Source organism: Melospiza melodia, chromosome Z (genome assembly GCF_035770615.1).
Source record: "Melospiza melodia melodia isolate bMelMel2 chromosome Z, bMelMel2.pri, whole genome shotgun sequence".
Classification (NCBI taxonomy): Eukaryota; Metazoa; Chordata; class Aves; order Passeriformes; family Passerellidae; genus Melospiza; species Melospiza melodia.
Window position 1 is genome coordinate 49,763,061 of NC_086226.1, and position 25,774 is coordinate 49,788,834.

General features: G+C 40.0%; 1 long non-coding RNA gene across 1 annotated transcript; it reads left to right on the forward strand.

Moving 5' to 3' along the window:
- The first annotated feature begins 559 nt into the window (after window positions 1–559).
- Window positions 560–21,920, forward strand: LOC134432400 (uncharacterized). The gene is made up of 4 exons (XR_010031324.1): window positions 560–656; window positions 12,635–12,722; window positions 17,716–17,807; window positions 21,363–21,920. It is a non-coding gene; the product is annotated as an uncharacterized LOC134432400 (long non-coding RNA).
- The last annotated feature ends 3,854 nt before the right edge of the window (window positions 21,921–25,774 follow it).

Here is a 25,774-nt window from a genome sequence, read left to right on the forward strand (position 1 = left end):
AATGTTTTATACTGAGAGCTGCCTGAAAAAAAAAGACATGTTAAAATTAGCCTATAACAGGGCTTGTGATTTTGTTTTTAAGTCTTTGCAACTAAAAGTGTAAATGAAACTGCTTTCAATAAAGCACAATAATTTATTCTAGAAATTAGCAAGCTCACGTTCCACCTATAAAATCATTCTCTGTGATGTGCAACTGGCCTTCATTTCAGTGGCCTTGATTTATAGATAGAGTTTGCTTTATTTTCCAGAGGAAGAGACTGGGAAGCAGCCGGACAGAGCTATTAAACCTGTTGTGCACAGCAATTTTTCAGGGGTTTATTAATTCTTGCAGAGAATAAGCCAATGAACTGAGCATTATTCAATATGAGAACACCTTTTGTACAAGAAGGGTTTCTTGATGAATAGATGTAGACTAAAAACCAAAACATAGGGATTGTGTTATATGAAGTTAACCAATTCTGTTTGCCACATTTTCAGTTGCAAGACTTATCAAAATGAGGTTTCACATTTAGCCATCTTGTAATTTCACCTTTGTCAATGGTTTTGGTCCTAGGTTTTCTTTGATGCTTACATTGATGCCTGGTTTTTGTACTGAAGAAACACTGAGATTGCTACAGACAAGAAAGATAATCATAATAACTTAATTCCAGTGAATGGTAAGCACAAGTTCTCTCTAAAACAGAAATGCTTATATTTTCAGATAAATTAAGATGAACTCTATCTTTTTGGTATATAATGTATGAAAGTGAATTCTAATTAAAATATTTCTAATTAAAAAGTATTTCAGTCAGTAAATGTATTAAAAATAAAATTGTGTGTCAGCTACTCCAAAACTGCAGCATTTGCTTAAAATATAATTTGGGTTTTTTTACTCTTTCTCACACAAGATTTTCTCATGTGCCTTTTTTCTGAACATATCAGCTGCTTTGGGTAAAAGTTTTGAGGACTTCAGAGAGAGAGAGAGAGAGCGGGTCCAGGCAATCTTAAGTTTTGTTTCATCACAAATATGTTCAAATCACATGTCATCCATCAAATGTGAGCAGTTCTCCTGGTCACAAGTGAGGTGTCAGTCTCACCTGTTTTGAACGCTGAGAACAGCAGGGACAAATATCTGTGTATGGTTTAAACAGACTTGTAATGCTGTAAGCTATGCTAGCGGATCACTCAGATTGCGAAGGTCATGCAAAAGGTTAAGTATTCTTTTAAGTTACAATTAAAACCACCCAAGACCACAGGTTTGTCAGAACAAGGCTCTTAATTCATGTGGTTCTACTGTAAATGTGTACAGAATTCAGAGTAAAAACACCATATCACAGTGCACTTAATATTTTATTAGAAACTTCCTATGCTAATGTGTAAAAGATGGGTGAATCACTTGCTTCTCCAATAACTGAAGCTCTCTTTTCATGAGCTTTGTTTTCACTTTTGTGCAAAAAGACATCCAGGGACTATGCACCAGGTTCAACCCAGAGACCTGAAGTGGTCTCAGCCCTCACTGCTGAGGACAGTATTTTGTGGCGCTCTCTGGATTCAGCACCACATTGCAATGGGAGACAGAGACAGCTTGGAACAGCAGGGATCCATCCTACTTGAACAAATCAATCAGGCAGACAGGTTGCTATCCTACACTTGATGTACTATACAGTCACACCCCTGCCTTTGTGGATACTGCAGAAGCAGGTGAAGAGACCTGAAACCGCTGGAATTATTCCTGTGTTGATAATGAAAAATCACTGCAAATGGTAGGCTGAATAAATAATTTATGTGAACAGCCTTTCTTCTCAAGCACTGGTTATGCAAAGTGTTCAGCAGGCTGCATTTTTGCAAGTCTCCTAAATGTTGTGCTTTAGCCTGTATGTAACTATGTGGTGCTGTATGAAGAGTTCAGGGCACACACCAGCCAGGATTGGAATAGCTCTGAGAAAGAAAAAGACATGTATTGAGCTCTGAGAGAGAGACAGACAAAAAAAGAGGATAATTTTCTGGTTTATAGTAATCCCAATTGTTTGGCAATTCAAGATTATGGGACAAAAACATTCTTATGTTAGTGATACTGCAATAAGGTTAAAGGTTTTTGAAACTAGGTAAAATGATCCCCCAAAATCATCACATTTAGACATTTTGAGTTTTCTGGCATTGTTTCAAATTGTATGTGTATGAATCCTTCAGAGTTGTCAGCAAAACTCCCAGATGTCTTAAAGTTTCCTTGAGGAGTCTTCACATTGATTTGAAGAGAAGACAGGTGCAAGCGTTGAAATGAGTCTTTCTGTCCTTTCCCTTCTCTCACCTACATGAAGTTTCCTCTCTGAAGCACATAGTATTATAGCAAGAAGCATAGCTGTGCTGTATCTGTCTCATATCACCTTTAGTATCATGGTAACACTTTACATTATCTTACAGCCAAGGCCCACATTGCAGATTCGAACAAGGGATGTTAAAGTTCATTGGTATTTTCCTTTGGTTGGGCCAAAAGAAGACTGAAATTGGTAAGAAATAGAGAACTAGAGGTGAATGAAGTAGATTGACTTACAATACACCTTTCTTCTATAATGAAGGCATTAAATTGTAAGATTGGTTTAAAAAAAATATTGTATTCTTCCTTCACAGTACATAGAAAGACCTGGAGTTGCTGAATTTGCCTATCCCAGTTTCAGTCTGCCCAGATATTAGGTGCATGATTAATAGAAGCTAAATAAAAATGTGCAGCCTTATCTCTCCATGATGTTTTAGTTTAGACTCTTTGCCCCTGCTTTTTCCAGCCCACCTTCAAGCCAGTTATGGCAGTAGAGTGCTTCCCTGAGGAGCTGTTCTGCAGAAAATCACACATGGAAGCATTTTGTTGTGAAAAGCAGGGAAGGAGTCTCTCTGCACAGGTCCATGTGTCTGTGTGATTTTGTGCCTTTGTTGTGGTACAAAGCCTGGAGCGGGGTGAGAGTCGTTTTCTGGCAGAGCACTGGCAGCAGTGCTGGGCCTCCTCAGGCCCACCAAACTGGGGTGCAAGCGAGGGTGCTGAAACTGGGGTGCAGCGCACCTCGTGCCCCAGAGGCCAGACCCTGCTCTGCACAGGGGCCAGCGAGCGACTCAGAGGTGCTCAGGGCTGTGCACCCGCGCTCTCAACAGCCTCAAAGTGCACACTCCAGAGGAAAGCTGGTCTCGTAACTGAGTGTTAATTATGTCTGAGTGGATTCTAGAGAAAAGGAAAACCATATACCGTATCAGCAGAGAAATGGTTTCACTGCAAGGAAACTAATGATGCTTTTATCAGGAACAATATAAAGATTGCTTTTTTACTAGTGTGTGTCCCACAGGGTTTGGACTATGAGATATTTCTGTATCTGGCTTTAGGTTCCTCTGAGCTTTTACATAATCAAATCAATATAGCTATGATTCACCCTCTGGCAACAACTGCTCCTTGCAAGTTGCTGCTGCTTCTTTAGTGACTGAAGAGGAAATAAATAAATAAATAAGTAGAAAGAAACTTATTACAAATCCGTAAACATTGATTTGTTTGGTCTTAGATTTTACTTTTTTAATTGCCAGGGAAAAAAAAAGAAAGAAGAAAAAGGGTGAGGAGGCAGGAGGATATATGAATTTGCACTCAATGGGGCAGACACACTGCTAGCCCAATACTTTGAAAAGAGTGGATTGATAGGATTTCATGAACCTATACAAAGCATTGTCCAGATACAGACTGAAATGTGACTGAAGGGCAGATGGAGCAAAGAAGGGCCAGAGGCTGTAAAAGCCAAGGCAGGCAAAGAGTCCAGAGACAGGAAAATTTGATTTTGCACTAGCAGTACTGTATTGTTTAGGTTTGCATCTTAACTTCCAAACTCGAGTTACCCACCTCCACTATTTAGAAAAACAAAGGAAAGCAAAAAAACCCACAATATTAAAAATGTAAAAATAAAAATAAAAAATAAAAACGCTACAAAAAGCCAAGCAAAAAAACCCACCAAATAAAACCCCCCCAAAAACCAAAATGAAAACCAACCCACCAAAATTAAAAAACAAAAAACAACAAAACAAAAACCAACAACATAAAAGCCCAGAAAAGATCTCTCTCCCAGATGCGTTTCTTTCTACTCTTCCACCTTGCCATTCATGCTCCCAGCCCTTGACCCCTAGCTAATTCTATTCATTCCAGAAATTTTTCCTGCCCCAACTCCTCTCTTTTCTGGTGCCACACTGCTACTGTCACAAATATTTTCCCCTTATAGCTGCTGGTCTAACAGAGCACTCTGGCTCAGTCATCACACACTAGTGGAATCGACTTGTCTTGGGATCTTGATCATGTTTCATTTTTCCCTTGGCTGACATCCCTGTTGTACCAAAACAAAGGAAATACTGAACAAAAGGATCACTGGCTTTTTCACAAAAGAAATCCCATCTTTAAAACAAACCTAATTTTATTCTTTCTTAATATTGTGTGCTGTCAGGCAGGATTTTGGAGGAGGGTGTCCAAAGAGGATGACACTGTCAGAGTGGGAAACTCCTCGATGGTGGGGCGACCATGGTTGTGAATGTGTCAACTAACTTCACAGAATGCTGTTAATCCTGAGTTGAATTCCTACTAATGATGCTGTCCTCAGGGACAGACATGTCAGATGATGTTTGTAAAGTGCCTTGGGAGCTTTAGGCAGATGATGTCTCTGGCATTAGCTTTTGGGGTTTCAATTTGCTTTTAACAAAAAAAGGAAATGACCACCTTTCCATACATCCTCTTCCTCTCAACCCTCATTCTGTATGAATTTTCTTGAATTTTTCTACACTCCCCTATATTTTTTTTTCCAAAAAAAGAGGAAGTGTCTGTCCCTTACTAAGACCTGGAGTAGAATTTGGTAATTTCCAAGTACAGATAATAACAGAGGAAATGCAGGAAGCTTTTCCTGTCACAGACTTGTTCATTCCTAGCAGAAATTTTGTTTATTTCTGAAGATCTAGCAGCAAGCTTAACATGATTTCACATGCTCCTAGAGGTGGTTTTTCCTTCACCCTAGAAAAGCACACTAGTAAAAGCTTGGGTGCCCTGGAATAACCTGGGAGAACAGCCTAAAAGCAATGGAACTGCCAAGAAACCTCAAAACTTATTTGCAAAATATTTATTGAGATTCAATGCAAAAAATATTCAGTAAATACACTTTTCTATACTTTGATTGAATTATGAAAATGGTTTATTATGCATTGAATAATTTGAGTGAAACCATTTTTTGGTTTCAAACTCATAATTTGAGCTCTTTCAGCCATTACCGATCAAATAATAATGATATACATCTTGCGCTAGAGGAATGGATTCTCTTCAGCTGTAGATACTCTGCTGTTTAAATTTTAAATCTTGTTGTTTTTTTTCCAGGTGTCTGATGATAATGACTACTGCTTGTGGTTAAGCCCCCTTCTCTTGGTGTGAACCACAAGGATGAGCTCTCTTTGCTCCCTGTTCCTTTAAAACTCCAGACATCACAGGATTTGAATTACAGGAAAAATAAAAACAACTTCAATCTTGAATGCTGGGGAGCCTTTAAGTTTTCAGTTCTTGTAGAGATCGTGATAACACCCTTTTGTAAAGTCATATCTCCCTTGTGCCCTGACGTGGTCTTCTCAGCCTCATTTTGGTGAAGTTAATTAAAGGTTTTATCCTGATCACCAATAACATAGACCAAGGGGCAACAAAACTGTTTTTTCTGTTTCTACTGCTGTAGCTACTATCTTTATTCTAGCAATGTGAACTTTCTTTTCTCAGCCCAGATAAATATAGGTCATGTGCATATCAAAAGATTTGATCAAATATGAAAATTATGTGTAACACGATCTTGGTGTCTGCACTTGTAGGAATGAATGGGACAGTGTGCAGGCATGGTCCCTGCTGGTGCAAACAGCCATCCCTACCGATGGACCAGTGTTAATAAAAGACAGCCTGCTCCTTTTTGCATGAGGGTTTAACTGCTTCCAACACACAGGTGTGCACACACACCCGCACACCAAATTAGAAAATACACACTAAAAATCTAATAATACTTACTTGGGGCTTTTAAACTGTTTAGGGATAGATAGATTCAGGGTAGTAAACCAGCAAAAGGAAAGAAAAGCAGTTAGAAATAATAATAATAAAAAATCCTATAGGATTTTCCTTCCTATAGGAAGGAAGCAACACTTCCCTACTAACTTGCTCCCTTTACCTTCCCCCACACCCCCATCCACTTCTTAAGGGAGAAAAAAATTAAACCTGGGCTAATTGTTGTGCTTGCTGTGGTGGCTTGCCTGGAAATGAGCCTATGAGTTGGAGGCATATGGTGCTTATGTTGGAATTGTTTTCTAAACAGACTTTTGCCTGTGTGTCTTTTTCACCTCTTTCAAGTATCTTGTGCCAAAAGCAGTAAAAACACTGCTGCATTAAACATAAATCAGGGCCCTGTGCCTGCAAAGGACCTCTGTTGTTGGAGGGGGGTTGTTGGACTAGGGATGAAAGGAGACCTACCACCGCATTGATCTGAGGTGATTGTGGGGAGCATATTCAGCTACCATGCTTCTAGCTAGTTAAGACAATGTAGAACATTCAAGCAATTAATGAACACATGCTTCAAGTGGAAAGGCTGAACAGGGGATTTTAGTAGATGTGCATGTTTCTTGCACTAAATGTATTCTAAAATAAGACAGTTTTATGCATTTGTTTTGATAGAGTATTTTACCTATCTAGAGTATTTTACCTTTCTTACTACAAATCATATATTGAGTATTTCTAGAACAGTGTGAAAATATTTGTTAGATGTTTTTACTAAATGAAATGGCTCTGCAAGTTAACATAAATTCACTATAAATTTAGTGTGGGGCAAGCTGCACTACGTCACGCCTGCAAGCAATATTCAAAAGTCTAAATTTAAGAATTTGTTCTCTGTGTTGCTAATTTGCAAGTAGGTTGTTAAGATTTTAACCCTTCCATGCTAAAGGCATAGTTTTTACTTCTGTGATCTCTTTAGAGCCCCTAATTATGAGGTGCACCTATTCCTAATTGCAGCAGAAATTGTCAGTGTAGAAGAAGAGTGCTTGAAATTGTTTTTTGTAGTTTATGCACTTACATATGTAGTGCATGACCAACTACATATAGTAATGGCTATGCATGACCTTTACACAGAGAAAGCAATGAACAAACATCTGGAGCTTTTGTCATGTGGGCTGTAGTGGGAAGTTAGCTTAAAGTGAAAGTGTTTGCCCTTATAATCTCCAGATATTTAATGCAAATCTTTAATGATTAGGCATATTAACCTAGGTATCCTAATCTGTGTATTTAACCAGCTAAATTCCACCCAAGACAGAAATGAGGGACATTACTTATCAAATCTCCCTGTCAACGGGTGGTTTAATTTCTTCAGGGTGTTATACAGACTGAACACTGTTTATAAAGTACTTGGGATTTATTTCTGCTTTTGGAGAGCAGGAGAAACACATCCATAAGGTATATCTCAGGGAAGGAGGATGGGTACGGTACTGATGCTGCACTAGTGTCCTCCCCATCACTCAGTTCTGTAGAAGACTGCTCAGGGACCTTTGCTGAGATTATGCTCAGTCACCTGTTGAGGCATATGTCCTTTGGGGACAGACTCTCAGCTACAGCACTGTCATCTCTAGCACTGCCAGTGTCCCCTTGAGCAAGGGGAATAATCCCATCCTCCTCAATGCCAGGGATGGAAAGTACATGACACATGTGGGTGAGTGTACTCCCTCAGGAGAATGGGAGCAGCATGCAGGAGAGGGAGATTTCATGTGCAGAGGAATACAGGAAAGGCAATATGGCTACTCAGAAAACAGTGCTACATTGGGGCCCAAAAAGGAATGGGGCTCTACTGCTGGAGCCTTCAGCAGAACCTAGAAGATCCATCACTTTTAGAAACTCACAGCCCCTGTTCTTCCATAAGGAACAAAGCCCAGGTGGAAACTCTGACCCGAAATGTATAAAATTTCCTTTCTTCAAAGTGCTTTTATTCTCTTGGCATAGGGACAAATTGTGCCTTGAGGGCCAGATCTGCAAGTGGATCCATATGGAGAAATCTTTATGTGTTGGGAACATCATTCAAGTCAATGGGACGCTGTGAGGGCACAGAAGCTTGCCAGGTCCAAGCTGCAATTTGAAAAGTGTTTTGTGTTCCTTCAAGGTAAAGGCAGACTATAAACCTCAGCAATAATTTTTAATAAGAAAACTATTGTGCTTGTGCTTTTATTAGCAAAATTCAAGAGAAGACCAAAATCAAAATAGCTTCTATGCAATAATTTTTTTTACCAAACAGGTGGAAGGAATTTTATCTTGTACTTTGAGCTACAGGGAAGAATAAATCTGGTGGATATCTTATCCGTAACACAGGTATAAGAAAGAGTACAAGTCCTGAGATCTAACCTAGTTGTATAGTAAAGTCGAAGGCATTCTGGGCAGTGCAAGCTATGCTGTGTCTGTTCAAGGGACAAGATGACAAATTCTTTTTACAAAAAACCACCAAACCCTATAAACTGTTACTTAGTGATCTTGAAAGTACATTTAGGGAGACCTGGCTATGGTATGTGAGAGCAATGCGGAACCATAGAGATACTGTTGTATTTATTACTTTTGTGTTTTCAATGCGCTGTTGTTGGCTACAACCTGACCTGATGGAATGAGCATAAATCTAGGAACCAGAAACTTCTTTGATTTTATTTTCTGTTCTATTTATTTGCTGTATCACCTTAAGTGACTAAACCTATTTGGCAGAGGCTTTATTTGTAGTTGCCTGTTTGATATGTGTAAAAGGTTTGCAGGTCAGTTGCATAAACCTTAAAGGCTCAAGAGTGAAGGTGTTCCTCACCTTCACAGAGCAGCACTAAGACTATCCTAGCAGTCTCCTCTCCAAGGGAAGGAAGTTTCTCTGGCCTGCAAAACAGACGACACAATTCACATTCAAAATAGATTCCCCCTTTGCCTTCCTATCCAATGTTATAAAATTGATCTAGATCTTGCATCAACTAATTTGAGTCCTTCCATTATGATTGCAATATAAAAGGGAGTTTCTTAGCTTTGCTTTTCATTCAAAGCATCATAGGGATCTTCTATCTAGTGGGAAGCTAAAAAGGTTAAACAAGTCTAATAAAGGTTAAATGTTATTTTGTTAGATGTCTGTCTCCAAGAGAAGTCCAGCTTTTCCCTTGCAAGCCCATATTTCCCTGTGAAATGCTTCCTCCCATTACATATTTATTGCAAAACAGATGCTGGTTGTTGACATCAGTGAAAGCAGGACTGAGCCTGAGAGTTGCCTATTTTTACTACACACTGTAAGTTCATCCCTCACTGGAACAAGAGGCACCAGATAGGTGGTAGTGGTTTGGATGGAATGGTGGTTTGGACTGTGCACCCCACAGTTTTTCCTTTTTTTTTTTTTCCTCTTTTCTTTTTTCTTTTTCTTTTTTCTTTTAATTTTTTTTTTTTTTTTTTTTTTTTTTTTTTTTTTTGTTGCCTGCTCTTGATTTTTCAAGAAGTATGTTAAAATGACTACAATCCAAGTAGGCATATTGTATATAAAATGAATGACAGCTCCTAGCGCCACCAAGAAAATAAAACCCTTTGTTTATTTAAGATTTTTAAAAATACATTTGGGAGTAGAAGTCACAGAGTTATAAATGAGCTCCCCAACCACCACAAAAAAAAATAATTATAATAAAAATAATGGCACCATATTCCCTGATAAATCTGTGCCAGAAAAACTCTTGGGGATCAAGTTTTTGTCAGTCCCCAGCTTTTACCAATTTAAATTCTTGGCAGCATATTAAAACAAAATGTAGAAGGTATTTGAGACTGCAATCCCTCAGGTACTAAATCTAGTGTTTCCTGGCACTAGATGAATGTTACTGGAGTTAAAACCTAGCACCATAGCACCAGATCTCCATAGCTGTTCATATTTATACTTAACAGACAAATATGTCATTCTTTCAGTATCCCTTTACACTGCCAATTTTTTCTCACATTTTTTTCTCTGATAAAAACAAAGGTGAGAAAGTTTGATGCAGTGACTGACATCATGCTATTTTTATTTGCTTTTCAAATGTCTAGGCCACACCTTTTCCAACCTGAACATGTTGTGTTACACCACTTTCTAATTACCTACTAGGTAACAAGACAGAAGTAGGAGCACATTTTCTGGCAGCTATATGCACATCCTGAACACACCAGAGCAAGTTTCCCACTCTGCATAGGTGAAAACAGAATTTTTTTCAGGCTCTTGCCCTGAACCTTCTGATCAGTCCACACTGCCCTCTGTCATGGTACACAGTAAGACTGTACTGTGGCTGAATTAGTCAGCTGTTCTCCTCCTAAAGTCAAACACCACATGGAATTTGCTTTCTGATAACACCATTCTTATTTTCTCCTTCTGTTATGCTGTTCTCTGTCACCCAAGATGGGGGATTTAAAAATCCAAGTCTAAATTCAGAGGCACTCCCAAGGCTGAGACCTCCCTATAGAGAGACCAATGCTTTCTACTCACTCTGCTCCGCAGGGGTGTCGCTGAGAATACAGTCATATCGAAGATTATTTGGAAGACTAAATAGATAGCCCAACCTGTGCCATGGAAATGATTCCAAGTATTACAGCTGATTTCAGGGCAGGTCCATAATGCCCTCTCTTAAGACTTTGGTTTATTTCCAAACGAACATTTTTACCTTAGTGTAACCAGCACCTACCATACACAGTCTTTCGTACTATCTGATCAGATTACACTATTCATTCTTTTCACACTAATTTATAGAAGCCACCTTTCTTAATTCTCTTTTTCTTCCCCCATATATTTCTGAATCTTCAAGGGCACAAAGAAGTGCTTCCGCTGTAAATCAAGCAAGTGAAATATTCAATTCTCAATGTTCAGTCACTGCTCTCACCTTCTGACCTTTCCATTTAAAACTGAACTACCACAACTGGCTGAAAAATTAATATAAAATGCCCTGTTATTTGTAAAACCAGATATATCACATATCCATGCTGTGCCTGCCGAAGAATTGATTCAGCTCCATTTACTTTGCTACCCAAAAACCCCCAAACAACAAGCTCATGAGCAGATAAAATAGCTGAAGTAATTTCTACTATGAAGATATTAAGTCAGCCATTTATATGCTTGCTTCATTCATGCATCCTGATCTCTTTTTCAAAACTATGGAACTGCCTAGAATATAAATCTAGATAGTGAGTGACCCAGAGAGCATCCTAGGTCCCTTCTGTAAAAAAACAGTTTTCTCTACTGCTTGCATTTCCAGGACTCAGTAAGAGCATTGATCTGATGAAACCTCCAACAGGGAGGAAAACAGAAGCGCAGGTTTCTAAAGGATGACACCTTTTCTTTCAAAGGGAAACCTCTGGAGCCACAGAGGGGCTTTCTCCTTGGCTCTCAAGACAGAATGTGGGCCTTTGCAATCTGTTCAACTTCTGTCAGTTTTGCTGTCTGCCTCAATAGCTGCCCTTGCAATATAAAAGAGAGAAGGGGCATGTATGAATCTGGTCCAGGAGGGAATAAGGAGGGAAGAAAGGCTGGGTTAGAGTGGATGGTTATGTATTTACTATATTATACTCAGCTTTATATTGATTTCACCTATTTGGTGGACGAAACACGAACTTAATAATGAGATCCTGCTTAAGCCATGTGCTCGCTTCCCCATTAATTGACTCTCACATATTGATTAAGATGTTGACGTATCCCAGCATTGTTCAGTGGTAATGCAGCTGAGAATGGGCCTTCTCTCCCTGCATTCTCAGCACTCTCTGTACTGCTGTCACCACACTCCCTTTAATGGATAAAGCTGTCATCCTAAAGCTAGAATGTCTTGCAGGCACAAAGACGAAATTAACTGTTCAATAATTTATGGGACATGGAAAAAACTTTACCCAACAACTTCAATTGATTACTGTAAGTGTTTTGACTGCACTTGCCTGCTTTGCATAAAGTCAGCTACTTTGCAGAGCCTCATTACCATTTACAGTAGTTTCTTGGCCCTCTTCACATTACAAGATTTTGAAGAACTTTGGCTTGTTTCAAGGGAATTTCCTGTGCTATACAGACCTGATATTTTTTCTCTTCACTGTAGATTCATGAGAAAAATCAAGATTTTCAATGAAAGGTAGTTGGTGAGGAAGCAGGGTTTAAACTCAAATGATTTAGATTGGTTTGAGGCTGTCTGTTTTTCCAACTCAAGTATCAAAAATACAGGCAATCAGTAGACCATCACAGGCAAGAAAACCTTTTGCTCCTCAGACAAGTTCAAACCAAAAGTTTTTATATATCTTGTTGTTTCAGAACCCCTGAAGTTAGCTGATGGACACAGTCCAGCTTCTGGAGATTAGAACTCATATCACATAAGCAGAACACAACAAGAAGGCCTATGCAGCAAATTATGTTCCTTCTCAGAATGGTAGATGTTGTCTTTTTGCTGGAGAAGCTGACAGTATATCGTGTATTAATCAGTGGCAACAAGAATTTAATTCTCCAGTGATTCTAGTTCCTTTCGTTATTGCCAGAGTCTTTAAAAACAAGTGCTCTTCCCCATCTGGCAGCCTATTTGTAAAATGAATTTTTTTTTTTTTTTTTTTGGTAGCTGACATATTCAATTTCATTTTCTTTTTTTTTTTTTTCAGTGAATTTGGTGTTCAAGAAATACAACACATGTAATGGTTGGCTAAAGTCAGGAATAGCAGAAAAAAAGATGGTGGACCACCTTCTGAGGTAATTTTCCTAGCATGTTTCCATTCTGTCTTATGATATCTCTTGCTGTATTCACAGTGACTTTATGTTTCCATGGTGGATTATAGATTTACCATTAGGAAAACACCTTTCTGTTTTGGAAGGAATGAAACATGACAATCAATCCAAAGGACACCCATTCATTAGGACCTTAATAAAGGAAGGAGAGTCTGCCATCTTCTAGAAGTGACAGTCGATGATAAGTATATACTTATCCAGAAATCTTCAGTTTTGGGCAGCTATAGAATTGTCAAATTTTCCTGATTCAAGCCTAAGTGGCTAAAATATTCTTAATTAATCAAGGTGAAATTACATTGATCTTCCTATTTGTCCAAAGTGCAGCTTTCCAATGGAACTTTAAGATCAGCTAGGTTGTGCTGAACTTACTAAAATGATGGTGCAAGGATTGTATCTGTTGCATTAATTTGGGCTGGTAAGATCAGATATTAGCATATCAAAACCTGGCATTTCTAAAGGGCATTGGATCCCAAGCAGTAGGAAAATGTCTTTTATGTTAGATGTTGCAAGTTCTTGACTTGCTGCTCTCACAAAAAAGCAGCTGGAGGCAGACTGCACTGAAGTGGCATTTTGGAAGATGTTAGAAAATTTAGATTTCAAATCGGAAAAGAAAAATCAGTTTTTAGGTTTTTTTATTGGTCAGAATCCAAAGATTTAACACATAGTTATCTAGGGCCACATCTACAAGAAAAGGGAACATAGTATATGAACATGAAGAGAAAATCAAACCAGAACGAAGCAAATAATGAAACCATATCCAGTTGTGTTTATTTGCTTTTCTCATTTCAAGGTGTTAATCCGGTGTTACTGAGAACATTCCTAGAATATTTCCCAGATGGAGACAAAAATGCACCAGTATTTCCTGCCTCTATGTACTTTCCATTTGCTCTCCTGTGAGAAGTTCTTTTTAAACCGTCCCTCCAAGTGGCAGGATGTGTTGATTTCCACTTTATTGTAGGACTTGATAGTTCAGCAGCAGCCGTCAGACTTTTCAGTAGTCTTTGCTGTTTGCTGCAGAGCCTGTTTAAAGTCCAAGCCTCTGGAAGGATCCCCAGGAGGACTACAGGTGGTCCTGTTTGGATATCAAAGTCCAAATTAAAAATTTATGCCAGTGTTTGAAAAATATCTGACCAAAATCTTGCTATGGATTAAATCTCCCTTACCATGTAAACTTTTCCAGCTGGGGTTTGAGGATTTATTTTAAAGTGAAGAGAGGACTAAATTGCTGCAGAAACTGATTGGGGTCAGATGTTGGTTAGCTGAATTATCACTGGTAATGAAACTTTATAGACCTCAAGACCTTCCTTCCTTCCTTCCTTCCTTCCTTCCTTCCTTCCTTCCTTCCTTCCTTCCTTCCTTCCTTCCTTCCTTCCTTCCTTCCTTCCTTCCTTCCTTCCTTCCTTCCTTCCTTCCTTCCTTCCTTCCTTCCTTCCTTCCTTCCTTCCTTCCTTCCTTCCTTCCTTCCTTCCTTCCTTCCTTCCTTCCTTCCTTCCTTCCTTCCTTCCTTCCGACACTTCCTTCCGACACTTCCTTCCTTCCTTCCGACACTTCCTTCCTTCCTTCCTTCCTTCCGACACTTCCTTCCTTCCTTCCGACACTTCCTTCCGACACTTCCTTCCGACACTTCCTTCCGACACTTCCTTCCGACACTTCCTTCCTTCCTTCCGACACTTCCTTCCTTCCTTCCGACACTTCCTTCCTTCCTTCCTTCCGACACTTCCTTCCTTCCGACACTTCCTTCCTTCCGACACTTCCTTCCTTCCTTCCGACACTTCCTTCCTTCCTTCCGACACTTCCTTCCTTCCTTCCTTCCGACACTTCCTTCCGACACTTCCTTCCGACACTTCCTTCCGACACTTCCTTCCGACACTTCCTTCCTTCCTTCCTTCCGACACTTCCTTCCTTCCGACACTTCCTTCCTTCCGACACTTCCTTCCGACACTTCCTTCCGACACTTCCTTCCGACACTTCCTTCCGACACTTCCTTCCTTCCGACACTTCCTTCTGACACTTCCTTCTGACACTTCCTTCCGACACTTCCTTCCTTCCTTCCTTCCTTCCGACACTTCCTTGTTTCCATCACTTCCTTCCTTCCGACACTTCCTTCCTTCTTTCCCACACTTCCTTCCTTCTTTCCCTCACTTGCTTCCCTCACTTCCTTCCTACTCTTCTTTCCCACACTTCCTTCCTTCTTTCCCACACTTCCTTCCTTCTTTCCGACACTTCCTTACTCCCTCCCTCTGTTTCCTTGTTTCGTCTTTTCCTACCTTCCTCCATTCCTCCCATCACAGCATGGAAATTCAAGCTAGGTGATCAAAAATGCAGCAAAAATATGTTGCTGGAACAATTTCTGTGGCCCTGCAGTTCAGAGATGAACTGAAAGCAGACAAGAGCTTGCTCAGACACCATTTAGTAATGACTCCTGATTTCAGGGCTACACGGCAATGCTTAGCTAAACTGGTTGAGAAATCTAAAGTTGCTGTAAAAGCACAACCATTGTACATTTTGATAATTAATTTCCTTGCGTCTTCTTGCAATACATTGTTTATTGTCACTCATGTATTTGCTGATTGCTTTTTTGCTCAAGGCTATAGGTTAAGGCTGGGGACACACACCTGTGTGTTTATCAGACCATACTCTGTTGATTTTTTGTCCTGCAGGAAACACACCTCTGAATTAATCCAATTATTTCACAGAGTCTTGGATAAAAAATAAAATGTCTAAATTATCCCAGTTAAATCCATATGGCAATAGTGAATCAGCAGAATTAGTCTGGTTTGCATCTTTTCTTTAGAAGAGATCCCAAAAGCTTTTAGAGATTATCTCCTTCACCCCAAAATCCCATATGGAAACAGAACTCCCCAGACTTGGTCCTGCTCCATAAGAAGTCTTTGTACTCTTCACATGAATACCTTTTACTTGTTTTGATTATACTTCCCACTAAATATATTTGCCACTCCCTGGTTCCTGTGGTGAAAAAGAGAGCGATTGATTGCTATCCACCTCCTCCTCAGTGTCACCATGATTTTACAGATGAAAGAAAGAAGGGATTCCAGCCTGCCTGAGAATAGTATTTGCAGGCCAAGTGTGGGGTTCAGACTAGACAAGCAGATACATCTGCCCTGCAGCTATGTCTAGAAACACCAAGCACTGTGTCTTACAGAGTGAGAATAGAATCCAGCCCAAGAAACCTGCAGCCCCTTCTGTGTAGTCCTTGCCAAGCCCATAGAGGCTTTGCTGTTCCCCAAGACATGCTTTCCCAACTCCTGTTGGGCAGGAGAGCACGAGAGCAGGGAAGTGCCACCACACTGGGGGTCTGCAGGGCATTCTGGCCTCCAGCAAGGCACCTTGGAGCATTTAACCCACGGCAATGGAAGTTACTATTCCCCAGAGGAAGAGAGGAGGAAAACCCACCAGAAACATATGCAAGGAACAAACAGCAACTCAAAGTCTGAGGCCCCTCAACAGTAATACTGTTCACAACAGCACAGAGGAGTCTCCAACCTGAGTCCTCAGTGGGGTGGACCAGAGAGCAGGATCACTACCTCCTGCTCCCACCTGTGTCTGCCAAACCAAACCTCCTGTGACCTGCCAGTGCTGAGCCCCCCTGCCCAGCCTCCAGCTGCCCTTACAAGTGTTGTCTGGAATAGCAAAGAAGCACCCAGGCAGCTCTCTGCACAGCACGTGTGTGCACTGCTGCACATGGGCTCTGATGTCACTCAGAGCACCCCTTGCCATGCTGGTGAACCCCAACACACTCTGGTGGTTGGCCTATTAGCTGAGGGTTAAAAAAGCAAAACAAGAGATGGGGTGACATGTGGTCAAAAACCGAGAGGTTTGCTGTCGGCCTTGTGGCTTCTGTGGAAGTTTTTCAATTATTGTTACTAATTTTTTTACATAAGACAGGATGTGCTGTGTGTCTTCTCTTCCTGACCAGGCTCTCTAACAAGCACACAGACAGAGATGTCCAGCACAAAGTCTGGTGGCCCAAACCCGTGTGACAGAGAGGGTTCATAGCCCTCAGTTTGTGTGCTCTGCTCCTGCAGACACGTAAGGATCATGCCCCTGGGAAATGCTCTTTGTCTCTCACATGTCTCTGAGGGCCAGACCAGAACACAGACAATGTTTATGCTCTCTGTCTTTCCCTGTAGTCTGTCCCTGGGCCCCAGCTATGCTGAACCTTGGTGGATGCAGAGGGTTTGCAGCTGGCTCATGCAGGCTGGGGTTATCTCCCCTCCACGCCCTCCGGCAGACCTGTCCCCAGCCCCAGCCAGCTCCCACGAGTGAGAGATGTGTGGTGGAAAGCCATCTCTTTGCTCTCTTGCAGGCCTCTGATGAACTGAAGGTGGCCTAACACACAAGGTGTGGGGGCTTTCCTCGTACACGGTGGCTGTGTTATGGCTTTCTTGAGCCGGCTCCCAGTGAGAAGTGATGGACAGCTTTTAAATGTTTTATCTTGTTTTTTTGGCTTCCCAGGAGGGCAGACAGACTCTGGAGAGTAGTTAAAGTGTGAGCTGGCTTCCAGGACTTTCTGCTAACTACAAGTCTCTCCCTGTGAAGCCAATCAAAACTTGCTTGCACTTCACAAGATAAAGAGATTTCTTCACATGACAGTAATAGAATATTTTGTCACTTTATAGCATGAATCTCGCCTCTCTGGACCTCCAAACCTTGGGGAAGGGGTTTATTCCTGTAATTTCTTTCCTTTCTTGTTTGCACTTTTTAACAGAATGGTGCACTTGAGGGACCCATACCTGGTGCATGTTTGAGTAAATCGTTAGTTTCTATAGGGACAGGCAGGGTTCAGGGACACAAGCCTAGTGGGGTCATTGCATAAATAATTTTTATGGGTTTATAAGAATACAGAGCAAGGCAGATGACAAAGATATTAATGAGGTGATGGAGGAAAAACTGAGTACTTTAAGCACTGATGTTCATCTTGCATTTGGTTGAACAGGGAGCAGTTGTTCCTGGAGGAGCATTTTTGAAGCAATGACTGCTCTGAGGAGAAAAGGGAATCATTCACTCTCACACCACCATAGCTGAATGGTAAGAAATACATTAAAAATATATATATTTTTAAGTTCCCAGGCAGGGAGAAGAAGTTGTTTTTCTGCAGCAGAGCAGGGGAATCTGGTACAGAGTAGCCTACAGGCATCAACAAGAGATACACATGTTACAAACTCACATGAACTACATCTTTCTTAAGATTGTCTTGTGTGGCATTGTTAGGACCCCTGGGCCAGAAGAGCAATGTCTTTTTTACAGGAGTTTGACTCAGCAGGAGAATGATGGCCACTGTGGACAGGACTAGTGTGGCCATCTGTGTGTCTCCCCAAATGGATTGTTTGATCCCTGCATTGCAAAGACTCCTTCTTGTCATCAGAAGGTCGTGGCTGCAGCCCTGCAGTGTGGCTGGCGTAGAAATGTGAGTCCTGCCTACATCCACAGCAGAGCCCAGAAATGAACACTGCCATTTCTCTTCTTCTCTGAAGAAGGGTACATACTTCCACAGTTATTACAGACTTCCTTATTTATGCCTTCTTGCCCAAGCCCAGTGGAAGTCAGTTCTGAAGTTCCCCTTGGCACCTTAGGCTCCATAGCTTACTTCTCCTCATCACCCTGCAGTCATGACACTGCAGTCTGCCACAGATGGAAAGACAGAGTCACAATGTGGGTCTTTATATGCCCTAGTGCATGTAATATATATGTCTTTATATGTATCAGAGTGGACACGAGGGGAGAACCAATGCTTTCCAGCTTAAAAGAGGGCAGGTGATTAAAACTGGGCACTAGCAAGAATAAGCTTATGAGGAAAAGAATGTAGAATATTTCTTACTGTAATAACTTATGGCAATGAAAAGTAGGTTGAATTTTCATTGGGAGGAAGTTCTGTCCTCATTGGATTTCTTCAGGATAGTTCTCCTCACCTTTCAGCATATCTTGGGATTTGAGAATGCAGAGAACTTTTAATTATAAGACTTGAGATCTCTCCCAACATTTTTATTATTCCTCCTGGTCTTCTAGTGTCACTCATAATTTTGCCTTTTGTGAGCACAATTTTGTGTTGCTTTACAGGAAAACCTAGAGTAGTCTATCCTCCACTGGAAGTCTGTCTTCTTTCCCCACTTCACTGTATTTGGATGGAAGCCAGACTAGGTTGCATTAGTAATCAAAGATCTTAAATTGAGCAATTAATCAAAAACATGCTGGGACATCCATGTATTGCAACCTTCTCAAAACTACCATTTCGTTCTCTTCTGCCCTGTCTTACAATTCTTGAGAGAGACAAGTACTGCTCAGGAAAGGGCTTGGGAAGGAGTGTAAGGCAGTCTTTCCTTGAGTTTCTTAGCTTCTTGTCATAGCAATTTCCAAAAATGCATATTCATTCTGCTTCCTCAGGCTTCCCAGGGTTTTTTTGGAAGCAGTAGATACTGTTTCTAAACCAGGGGTGTACAAAGGAAAGAGGAATCTTTTCTAGTGAGAGAGGATGCACAATTCTGAATAATTTGTTTTGAGATGAAGAAACAAATGAAAGAGTTGAATAGAAGAAAGAAAGTGTGCATGATAAAGTAGATTGTAGCAGTGCCCTAGGCAATCTAGTACAGATCTGAACACAAGGGCAGGCCACAGGAGAGAAATGATTTGGGCAAATACAGTAGGACCCAGAGTTGCAGCCATTTTTTTCACCCTTATCAACTTATCCAATTGCCCTCCACCCATCCAGTAGCTATTTCTGTTCTCTTACTGCATGAGAGCAGTGGCAAATCTTTTCTGGCATTGGAGTATGACAGGCAGGAGCTCTTAGTACAGAATTTACTTGTGGGTCTTGGATCTGGCAGTTTGTCCTTGCTGTGATTGTTGCTTCCTGGGAAGACTAGAGGGACTTTGTAGACAAAAGGGGACAATATCTTTATAGCTACACACAGCATAGGAGGCAAGAATTGTGTACCAGACCTCACTGTACAAGGTCACTTTTTGCAATCATCCAGCACCAGATGATTGTGCCTGTTACTGGTCAGATAGAGAATCTGCAAGTATAGGTAATCTGACAAGCCAATAGGCTTAGTAGATGTGTGCATATTCTCACCTGTGAATCTTAGCCCAGCTCTCAAGTGGGACTGCAGTGGTACGGCACAGGCCAGATTCTGATCTCATTTACACCCGTACCAACACAGAGCAACTACACTGATGCCAAAATGTGGGCCTAAAAGCTGCCTGCCTGTAGCCTCAGAGAAAAAGTTGCATCTAAACTGTTTTCTGCAGGGCGGTCTGCATGAAAAAACAGAATAATTTCACAAATTAGGCCATTTGTGAAAAAGCAAAGGCAAAATTCGAAAATGTTTTGTAGTGAATGTATAGCTATTTGTTTGCTGGTGGTTTTGTTAACTCCAAAACATCCAGAGTAAAGTTTTGCTAGGTCTGATGGTTAATGGGATGCTCTATTCAATGTTTTCTCATTAGACTTTCGATCTGTATACGTAGAATACACAGGACCATCATCAGAAATGGTAAATCAGATGGTATCCAGGTCTCTCTCTGAAACATAAGGGAGAGTTTCTGTTTTTTGCAACAAAGTGCCCAATATCTAAGTGAGGTATTTCATTTAGGTCCTCAGGGTGTTAACTACTTCAACTTTGACTCACTTAGATCTTAGCAAAGTGGGTCACAGAGACTCAATATTACACAGCTGTTGATATCTTCCAGAATCTTCTGATTTGATCCCTTCAGTCTGGGTTTAGGTTGAAGATCTGCACAAGAGTTGTTTATATGTAAGAGACAGGAGCTTCAGCTTTGTAGTATATTGAAGAAGGACAAGGGCAAATGGAGAATGGAAGAAATGGGGAGAGTTTGAAGAAAAATTTAAAAGCAAGATGAAGACAAGGAGTAAGAAGATTTCTCAGGGTCAGGACAGAATCTGATAAACTTTGAGAAAGGCCTTAAGATACTTGGAGGTGTTTTCTAAACCTTCCAACCTTGCAACATTCTCCCATCATAGTCTGGAGGTGAAGTGATTTATGAATATACATACTTACACAGTTCTCTGTGATCATCTTGATAAGGTAAATATATCACCCAGCAGGAAGCTACACTACACACTAGTCTCCTTCCTGAGAGAGAAATTCAGTGTTCTGGGCCCCAGCTATCCCTTTCTGACATATGCAGGGCGTGCAGTTTAGTTCTTCATTAAAAAATGTCCCATCGAGATGTTTAAACACAGATCTCCCTATAAGGATGAATGCTTTGAATTGCCCTCCATCCAATTCCTCTCCATTTAATTGGTATAAAGCAGCTTCCCCTTGGCTACTTCCTCCCTTGAAATTACATAAGTAGCCTCACTGGAAAGGCATAGGTAAATATTTCACACGGCACACCATGGATTAGGAGCACAGCTCCCATTAACCAAAGCTGGAATCACTCAGCTGTTCTCCCCCTCACACCGTGTTAAAAATGTACCCTACAGGACGGAGAGACTGGGCTCCCAAGTGTCACCTTATGAGGAGGGTGCAGAACACTTTCATTTAATACTGCATGTGTTTCCATTAGTAGAGTCAATTGCTCTCTGTCCTCAGTTTTAAGACTCCCTGTTTGTCTCTATTACAGCTCTGTTTCCACGTGCCTGCCAATCCTCCCTAGCCCTTCCATCTGAGCCTGCGAGGTTTTGATGATACAACACCACAGCATCTTGGCTTTCATTTGATTTAAAATTTGTGATTGCAATTATGGACTTTGCATTTCTATGGGCTTACTGCTGCATAGGAAGGCTTTTGTGCCCAAGGTATTGTGTGGCATGGCAGCTTAAGGGATGCCAATACAGCAGAGGCCTGAATGTCCTGAAACCTGTGAAGTACGTGGGGGAAAAAACTTGACTGCTAATTTGATTCAGAGTACCACAACAACTGTCCATACTGGCATGACTCCTTCAGGGTAGCAAATTTATGTATCTGTGTAAACACTAAGCAAAAAATCAGAAGACATTCATCACATATGTAAAAATAGAGCTGTGGTTAATATAGTGTACGCTGTGGTCTGTTACTACTCTGGGATATGGTGTCTCTGCTGCTTACATGGATATGATGTATCTACTTGTGAGATACCAGCATTCCTCCTTTACAATTATGTTGAATGATACCACTGCACTTTGTCTTTACCACACTCCTCCTTGCCCAGGAAATGTATGAGGAAAATGGCCCTGTTCCAAGTGGTCAGTGCAGGTGAGGTCATGTTATGACAGCTAGTAAAAAACTTAAGTTTCCACGTGTGAAAAAAATGAAAGTTATTTTAAAAATATAATTCAAAATTTTAACTGTCAAAAAAGGTAAAAAATCACTTTTTGGTAACATTAATAAAATAAAACTAGGGATTGGAGAGTTGTACTTTAAAAATGTAAAATTTTACAGTGGTTTAAATAACCTAAGTGCTTTCCTTTACATTTTGAACTCATTCAGAAATCATTGGACTTAATATTTGTATGAACAAGTTAAGGGAAAAAAATATTTCAAAATTAGAGAAAACATCAGAAAAATATTTTTATTTAAACAGTGTGATGTTTGTCAACTTTGTCAAACAGCGACAGTGAGGCACTGGTTTCTTCCCCCAAAATTTCACTGATAGAAATATGCATTTCAAAGATTTTTTTTATTTTTTAAAAATGAAATTATTGAACAGAAATGTCTATTAGGTATTTTCATCACCTTGATCTTGCTATGAAATTCTATATATGAACCACTTTCAACACAAAAATGTTTGCTACCTCCTTGCTGATCTGTCTTTTTTTTCGAGTTCTTTTCTAATAAGTAATGAAAATGTTACAGCCTTACAGCTTGTTTTGTGGTTGCAATTACGTAATCATTATTAATGAAGCAACAATGTCAAAACTGTGTGAAACCGAACTCACATTTAAGTACTTACAATAAACAGATATAAAACAACAGATGTCTCAGTTTTTGTTCTCCAATGATTTCATCCCTTGTTAAAAATAAATGTCTGGTTTAAAAAAGAAAAGGGCTTTTCTCAACTCTTACAAATTAATTGAATCCAGAGCCTAGTAATTCAACTAAAGACCTCTCTTTTTCTTTTTTTTCCTTCCCAAAATTTGTTTGTGAGTATATTGTTATTCAGTAAGTGATAAATTCACTTCAAAGCAATCCAGAAATCTAGGAAGTCAATGGTGTAATGGTCATCTGTCCCAGCTGAAGTGTTAGCCCCTGATAGCAATCAGACATGTAGCCAAAATGCTAGGCTTGCCTCATGACTGGAACACCCTGAAAAGGTTTTATGACAGAGATGGTTTCTGTCCCTGGTTTTGGTTCAGACAGTTGATTCTGGTTAGTCACAAATGGTTCAGGTTTCAGTCAGAATTTGTCAGTAGGTGCAGGGAGGTCTCTAGATCTGGGGAACCTCAGAAAACCAGCGCTTGGTTTTATGTAAACATCAAAAGTCCAGATGCTTGTTTGAATCGTCCACATCTGTTGAGTCTGCAAAACTGGGCTGGATATTTAGCTGGGATAAGTTTCCCTGGAAGATTCATAGACTTCATAGCTGAACTTGTGGCCAGAAATACCAGAGCTTCTTTTGGTATTTAAGTACTTTTTATTCCAGTGCTAAATAGGAATGTGCTACATTTTATGAGTGGGTTAGATATGCAAAAATTTTAAAACTTTGCAGAAATCCAGATCTAGTGAACAGACACTGTTCACTGTGAATAAAATACTTACCAGGAAATGAAATCTCTAGTAGCAATTTATGAAGAAAAGCAAAAATGTATTAGAATTTGGATAGTGTTTTTATTTATCTGAAGAAGAAAACTCAATCTACTCTTAAACCACCTTAAAATCTTTGATAAATTATTCTTTGTAAAAAAAAAATAGAAAACTGCCATTATTTTAAAATTTTTATTAAGCTTCTTGAAAGACAGTGTTCAAATATAGGATTTGGAGAATAATTTTTTCCCCCAGTCCCTCTGGCACTGGAACAAGTGCAAAACAACTGTCTTTGCACTTTATTGCAAATCTTGCACAATTTCAAACACACAAACTGAGGTTCTTGCAAATTGCATTCTGAAAATATAGCACATTTATGCTTACAGCACTATATGCAATGACAAGATGTTTTGAACAATCTGTTTTCTCAAATTAGATTAACATCATGGAGAAGCACAATCTGCTCGTTGACACCGACGGTACAAAAAACCCCCAGTGCTTTGTGTCCTCCTTCAGGACACTGCTTTGGCAATAGGCATTCACTGCCTGTGTCATCATGAAGGATGTGGTGCACTTTTAGAGCTGCTGTTCTTTAGAAGAGACATCAGGGTCCATACAGCTCTGCTGCTAATCAAGCAGTAATGCACTTTTAGAGCTGCTGTTCTTTAGAAGAGACATCAGGGTCCATACAGCTCTGCTGCTAATCAAGCAGTAAAAATACAGGCAGCAATTGAAGGTCCTTGTCAGCATTGTGCTCTTTGGTCACAAAACACAATGGCCTCAATCCGCTTTTAAAGGTGATGGGTGAAAAACTACCTACTACATTTTTCTATACTAAACTAGCAGTATATTGTGAGCCTTAAATTACTACTTCCAAAAACAGCCACAGAAATCACCAGTACAAAAGATTTGCTAAGAGCTAACACAACGTTTTTGTGCCTGGTGCTCTTGCACCTTTACTGAGGAAATACAGACTTCCCCACCATAGGTGAAAGTAAAAAGAAGATTCCCCTTTTGTGCAGATATTATTAAAATCATATCAAGTTTGTGCATAGTATAAGTACTTTTACATTCACATTTTCCTAGAAACTACCAATTAAACATTCTTTTAAATTTATTTATAGCAGATTTTGTTCTGCAAAGCACATAATTTTTCTTATCTGAGAGAGCAAACCCAAACCTCAGGAAACTGAAACTGAGAGTGACCTATGATTTTAACCTTCAATCAACATGAACATACGTGACTGTTTTGTTTTGCTGGGTTTTGCACATTATAATTGTATTTACAAAGAAATTCCTTGAAAGCATGTGTTGTGTTGAATGATTGCATGCAAACAACTTTGGAACTAGGGAACTTTGATCTTTGACTTACGGACTACAGGGCAAAGGTTAAAATCATGAGCTTTGTTGTCCCGTTGGCAGCAGTTCTTTTTGAAGCTTCCTGCTTCCAGTGAAAGTGATATACAGTTATATACACAAATCTCAGTCTTCAGTTGTGTTTGTAAAGGAAAAAAAAGTCCTGTAACTTTTAGTATTTGATCAACATTCTTAGATAATATGAGCAAGAATCTGACTGTTCTTGCATGTATATATGTAGAAGTGAAAATGGAGCTATTCTCAAAAGGCTTATTTGCATGCATAGGTAATGTGCAGAGAGAGAAGCTTGCTGGCTATTTGCAAATTTACATAAGGCAATTTGGTTGTTGTGCAGGCAATGACTTATTTGTGGAAGATGAAAGCCCTATATAATAATCCAGGTTAGAAAAATTTGATCTTAAGAGATATTGTTGAATACTTAGACATTGTCATTCCAATGGGTTGTAGACATTTCATAACACCTCTACTGAAATGAGGCAAAAAATGAAAAGGCTTTTGTCGCTGTAATGGGAATCCACTGTGTGAGACTTCGCACTGCCATGAACAACCTACATTTATATTGCCTTTAACATAAAAAATAATTAAGTGTGACGAAAGAATTTACTGAAATCTTATAATATCAGGAATTTTGAGTGCCCTGGCAAAGTAGAAACTTCAGTTACTAAGATCATAAGGCTGGGATATTTTCCTAACCCCCAGCAAAGCCATGAACGGCATCTACTCCTTAGGATGGTGTCTGAGACAGACCTTGCAGATTAAGACACAGAGCAACAATCAGTGGTGTGAGATTCCTTGCTATTAATTGGCAGAAATCTTGTTTACATGTTGCTAAAGAATTCCAGCTGCTTCATACAATGGGTAATAAATGAGTGGGACAAAACAAATGACTGGAGCAGTCCTATCCTGCTCCACCCAAACTCCTGGTATTAATTATCT